The sequence below is a fragment of the Etheostoma spectabile genome, unplaced genomic scaffold (genome assembly GCF_008692095.1).
Source record: "Etheostoma spectabile isolate EspeVRDwgs_2016 unplaced genomic scaffold, UIUC_Espe_1.0 scaffold00003624, whole genome shotgun sequence".
Lineage (NCBI taxonomy): Eukaryota > Metazoa > Chordata > Actinopteri > Perciformes > Percidae > Etheostoma > Etheostoma spectabile.
This window is the reverse complement of record NW_022603050.1, coordinates 14,369-20,905: the sequence shown is the minus strand read 5'-3', so window position 1 is coordinate 20,905 and position 6,537 is coordinate 14,369. Positions and strand designations below refer to the sequence as shown.

The 6,537-nt window shown below is 39.3% G+C and overlaps 2 pseudogenes; both read left to right on the top strand.

Annotated features, from left to right (window-relative positions):
* Positions 1–1,294: 1,294 nt before the first annotated feature.
* On the top strand, positions 1,295–1,413 carry LOC116676662 (uncharacterized; annotated as a pseudogene).
* A 598-nt stretch (positions 1,414–2,011) lies between these two features.
* LOC116676664 (uncharacterized) lies at positions 2,012–2,120 on the top strand (annotated as a pseudogene).
* The last annotated feature ends 4,417 nt before the right edge of the window (positions 2,121–6,537 follow it).

The window sequence follows — 6,537 nt, the reverse complement described above, 5'->3', positions numbered from 1 at the left end:
CCCCCAACAATACATTGGGGAAACCAGAAACACACTCAGGGCCCGACTGGCCAACCATAAATACAATATAACACAGGGACATAAAACATAAACCCACCTGGTCAAGCATTTCAGGGAACACGGTTTTCCAAACCTCACAATGAGAGGAATCAAACATGACCCGGAATGGACCACTACCCAAAGGAGGCAAGCCGAAAGGCGTTGGATTAAAGAACTTGGGACGGACCATCCCTTTGGACTCAACGAAAAATGAATCTAAAAGACCTTAAATCGTGAAACCTCAACTAATAACTGTATACATTACCTCAATGTTAGTTCTTATGAATATGTTCCAATACTGTTAAACATTTATTGTTGTATTATTATATTGTAAATAAAAAAAATGTTGAGGATCTGACTAGGAAAATTACGACCATATGGGAAATTATTCAAGGCAGAAAGTCTGGATTAAAAACCTTTTTTCCATGACAAATATTGCCAGAATACACCCAAAACCGATTCCTTCTCGGACCTCTCTTTAATAAATTCTATAATAATAACTTCTTACAAAGTTGAAAATGGTATTATTAATAATAAAAATAACAGCAACAACTATAAGTATAATAACAATAACAAAATTCAAGACAAAACTCAATGAATCTTCAAACAAACCTTTTCATTCTTCTCCCCTCTCTTCCCTCATGCAAATGAGGGAGTAGGGGGAGGTAGAGTTGACATGCCCGACCATAGGCGGGGGAGAGACTGAGGCCCCGAATGCGGTCCACTCTCCCTGACTCTACCTCCTTCCTTTTTTCTTTACAGGAACCCCTCTTCTCCTTACTCTTCCCTCATGGGGATGAGTGGGAGATAGAGAACCCAAAACAAAAACCTGGACGGACACCTCTACCTAACTCTACCAATATTCCCTACCAAAAACCCTCAATAGAATCAAATAAAACTAAGAACCTAACCCTTAAACTTAATAATTTCCAATGTTTCTACTACTAATCCGAACCCCAATTTAAAACACCTAACACTGGCCTTTCCCCTAACCTTTTTTACAAACTCAAACCCTAAAACCCAACCCTAACTCCTAACCCCCTAACCCTAACCCCCCTAACCCTAACAAAAAACCTAACCCTAACCCCCTAACCCTAACCCCCTAACTACTAGTAAGCTACGGAAAAATGTATACGTAAACTATTAGTGTGATTACATGTAGTTCAGTATTCCTCAACCCCAAGCTGTTTATTCAAGTTTTGAGAACCTTCAGGTCTTCACATCTAGAAATAGCTGGATTTCACCCAGTAATCTTGCTTACAGCCACACCACCCTGAAAGCGCCCGCTCTCGTCTGATCTCGGAAGCCAAGCACGGTTGGGCCGGCTTAGTACTTGGATTGGAGACTGCCTGAGAATACCTGGTGCTGTAAGCTTTTTAGTTGGCATAAGGCGCTGGGACTTCTTTGCTGGATGCAGAGGTGACAAGGAAACCGTATAGAGGACGTAACTTTTTTTTTTTTGAAGCACCATTCTTATTTGGAATTAAAATAATCAATCTCACAGTGTTCAACAATTCAAGTAGGAGTTCAAAATGCTTGCAGTTTGACCACAGCATAAATAAATAATATGTTCTGGAAGACGACAAGTCACCCAAGTCTAAGTGAAGACAGAGGTAAGAAAATTGAGAATTAATTACAGTAATGAAAAATGGAAACTTGGAAATACATGAAAGTATTTATAAGTGTACCAACAGGCGAAATAAATGAATCAATGTGGAACAAAACAAAGCAAAGAACTCTTGAAAATTCAGAAGTGTAAATGATAGAGCAAAAAGAGCACACAGCAATACAACTTCTTGATTCCAAGGTGAAGGTAGTTGAACTACTATTAGCTACGGAAAAATGTGTACGTGAACTATTAGTGTGATTACATGTAGTTCAGTATTCCTCAACCCCAAGCTGTTTATTGAACAGTTTTGAGAACCTTCAGGTCTTCAGATCTAGAAATGGCTGGATTTTGCCCTGTACGGTTGCTTACGGCCACACCACCCTGAAAGCGCCTAATCTCGGAAGCCAAGCAGGGTTGGGCCGGCTTAGTACTTGGATGGGAGACCGCCTGGGAGTACCTGGTGCTGTAAGTTTTTTTCATTAGCATAAGGCGCTGTGACTTCTTTGCTGGACACAGAGCTGACAAGGAAACTGTATAGAGGACGTAACTTTTTTTTGAAGCACCATTCTTATTTAGAATTAAAATAAACGATCTCAGTGTTCAACAATTCAAGAAGGAGTTCAAAATACTTGCAGTTTGACCACAGCATAAATAAATAATATGTTCTGGAAGACGACAAGTCACCCAAGTCTAAGTGAAGACAGAAGTAAGAAAATTGAGAATTAATTACAGTAATGAAAAATGGAAACTTGGAAATACATGAAAGTATTTATAAGTGTACCAACAGGCGAAATACATGAATCAATGTGGAACAAAACAAATCAAAGAACTCTGAAAAGTGTAAATTATAGAGCAAAAAGAGCACAAACCAATACAACTTCTTGATTCCAAGGTGAAGGTAGTTGAACTACTAGCAAGCTACGGCAAAAATGTTTACGTGAACTAATAGTGTGATTAAATGTTGTTCAGTATTCCTCAACCCCTAGGTGTTTATTCAAGTTTTGAGAACCTTCAGGTCTTCACATCTAGAAAAAGCTGGATTTCGCCCTGTACGGTTGCTTACGGCCACACCACCCTGAAAGTGCGAGTGAGTGGAGTGGAGTAGTGTGACTGAGGGCGTTTTGTGGTGAGAGCGGTGCAGGAGGGAGCAGCTGCGGGTGATTTGTGTGTTTTATTTTTTCTTGTATTTTTGAATGGTAACATCTTTTTGATTTATCCGCCGAAGAGGTGCGTTTTTTGTTTTTTGCCCCCCGCACCTTATGGCTGTGAGGGGGTCGCTTTTCCTTTTTGACTCGCGCCTAAAGTCTTGTGCATGAGTCACAAGCTTGTCGCGTGTAGTTACTTTGAGATAACTGACAGCGAGTAGGGCAGCGGGCTCACCTCGTGTTTTCTTTGGTGACAATGAGGAAGAAAGGGGGTAAAGGGAGTTCGTTTGTGAATGTGGGGACAGGGGACGGCTTTGCCGGCGGTACGCACAAGCTGGTGGTGGAGGGAGCTCAGCCCTCTGTGTCGGAGCAGAGGAGAGAGAGCGGCGCGGTGGAACAGCTGGTAGCGGAGGAGCAAAGGCAGACGGAGCAGAGTCAGACGGCACAGAGTCAGACGCTCGGGACGTTCTAAAACGCTTAACGTGAAAAAGCTTAACGTGGTTTAATGTACCTGAACAACGATCAATCATCACCATATTTACCATGGCCATATCTTGTCATAAACACTTCAACCTGTCAAAAAAACTAAACTGAAATCCAACGATTATAGAAGTTATCTCACGGTAACGTTTTCTTCTTCATTGGTGTCTATGGCGAGGAAAAGGCTTAACGTGGTTTAATGTACCTAAACATCGATCAATCATCACCATATTTACCGTGGGCATATCTTGTCATAAACACTTCAACCTGTCAAAAAAACTAAACTGAAATCCAACGATTATAGAAGTTATCTTACGGTAACGTTTTCTTCTTCATTGGTGTCTATGGCGAGGAAAAAGCTTAACGTGGCTTAATGTACCTAAACATCGATCAATTATCACCATATTTCTCTCACATATTGCTCCTCATAACCAGTACAAACTGTCAAAATATTGGACCCAAAGTCCTATTATTATGGACGGTAGCTGACATTAAGCGTGTCTGCTTCATTAAGGGATATTGTAAGGAAAAAGCTTAACGTGAAAAAGAGACCTCTCCCCTGGTCTGAGCAGGCAGCCCGTTATCCTGCTGCTGCACGGACACTGGTGGAATAATCCATAAACCAGGTGTCCTAAATCTAAGATCTCGCTTCCCGGTATGACGTCTCATGTCCCTATGTTATAAATTTCCGCATTGGGTGAATTTTACTACCTTAGTAATCTTGTAATGTCATTTAAAATGCAGTGACTGTGATCAGCCTTGTCCTAGTTGAATTGTTTTCCGCCCAAAAGGAAGCAGTAGCCTAATGTTTCATGTAAGCCTACATTTATTTTCGTTTAGATATGTTGATAATTGTTATCACCTCTGTATTGTAAGGCATATGCGCATGAGCGTCGCTCAGTCTGTTATTGAAACTGCAAGAAACAGGTAGGCTATGTTGACAGAGAATTCCACCTTTAAATGTAATTCCAATGTTGATTCATATTTCTGATTTTATTAATATATTGCATGATTTTAGTGTGTTGAAAATTGCATGTGGTGTTTTTATGTGTTGTTTCAATTCGGTTATACGATCCACCTGTGACAACTGTGGCAACCAGTTGTTTTAAATAGTTTCTTCAAATTTTTTAAATACTTTTAACTAAACGTATATCACTCCTCCTGGGCCTTAAATATTTGTTTTGTTTTCTTTATTACTTTAGTTGCCAAGGTGGCGCTGCCAGTGTTAAATTGCTAAATTTGGCTAAACCCTCTATTGGGCCTGGTTACATTAACAATACATAGTCTATGCTCCCGTCTCATGTCCTCTTGGCTGTTGCTGTCACGAGCTTTGACTTCTCAAAACAAAAGTGCACGTCTGGTCCGCCATCTTTTTACTTGTTTGGATGTTTTTGAACTAAACAGTATGGCAATCCTGCTAACGATTACAACATTTTCTTTGCATTTGTTTGTGGTTTGTGTGCTTTTCTTTTTGCATCGTTTTTTATTTGCATTGCGTTTAAGTATTTGCTTGTGTTGTGTGTGTATATTCAGAATATGCTGAATGCTGCACATGTGTTGTCAAATTAATGAAGTTGTTTTCTTACCAGAAAATACAGCTACACATTGAAAATAATACGCATCATGTTTCTGTCTTGTGTGTTAAAAAATAAGTGTCATTGATCCCGTTTAATTAATGTAGGTTTGGTATTTGTTTTAACATGGTTATTGTGAACTAAATCTTGTTTTTTGATGAAAGTACTTTTTTTTTTAGATGCCTCGAGGGAAAACATACTGTTGTTCTTTGGCTGCCAAATTGAAGTGGGCAGAGCATAACACTCCTTCGCATCCCGTTCCTGACGGGATACTGGTGCCGCATGTGAACAATGTGATTAAATGTTATTTTGGTTATTGTTTTTCATCAACAGGTTGTGGTAAAGGCTCTCGTCACAGAGTTAAACGTTGGGCAGAGTCAAAGGTTACCAACAGACAACAGAAGCTAATCATCCCCCCTGTGGTCCAAGACAAGAAGGAATTTTAAAGATCATCATGATGTTCAATATAATATAATGCAAATTCAGATTGTTATTGACCAAATCTTTTTGTTCCAGTTCATTCTGATTGTCGGAGACTCATTTGCGTCCTATTGTTGATGGGTTTGTTCCGATGCCAACGTCAGAAGACATCCCCCTGACGTTTGGGTTCTTGGCGGTTCCAGGTGGTTCTGCTGCAGACCTGAAGGCAGAGTTGGAGAACGCTTTTCTCTATCAGATCCCAGATGCCATCTGTCTGTTATCACCCTGTAAAAACAAGACTGCTAGCCAAACATTCCATGAGACAACGGATTTCAGCGAGCTACTAGACAGTATCAATATTTGTACAAAGGTAAGCTGTTATGTGTTTTAGATTTTCTAGTTCTTTTTATATTTGTTAAGCTCTTACTGTATTGTGTGTATTTTAAGATCTTTGTTGTGGACTTCCCACCTCGTCTGAACATTGACCTGGAACTACAACAGCATTACCGAGACAAATGCCACCGTGTTGTAGCATCGAAGGGCATGTGAAGACAAATTGTGTATGTGATATGTACTTATGCATAGTGTTTTAAATAAATACCTAACCATAGTTAAATTTGTCATTTCTAAAAGGTATTAGTTGCTACTACTACTACTACTACTACTACTACTACTACTACTACTGTTGATGGAAGGTTCCCCTTACATAGCATTGAGCTGTGGAGCTCTGATGGTGTAAGTTTGATCAGCTATTTTATGGGATATGTATAAGTTTGATGTCTAGTTCCCTGTAGTGAATTTAAAAAGTTTATTGTAGAAACCTTTGTCTAAATTGATTCTTTCTTCATTTATTTATGTAGGTTCATCTCAGTGACATTCATGGAACGCCAGTCCTAGTGAGTGTTCTGTACATGGCCTTCTACGTCCAGTTTCTCGTGCCAAAGCCAGATTCAGCACCGGTTAAATGGAAAATGATTGGACAGCGCCGGAAGGTATTGTTTTTATAGTATTTTAATAGCTGGCCCAGTGTTCAGGTTGTTAAATATATTCTCTAGTATTTTTTCATTTTTTTTTATTTACAGTATTTAGGTTGCTAAATATATTTATATTTACAGAAGTCTAAACCAGCCGAAAAATCCGGTGTTCCTGACAAGAGGAGGGTTCAGCAGGTTAGTGTATATTTTTGTAATATTTGTAATGGGAAAATTACATTTAACCAATGATTTTCATATTAATTATTCATAATAATATCTTCAATGCCTCTCAGAGT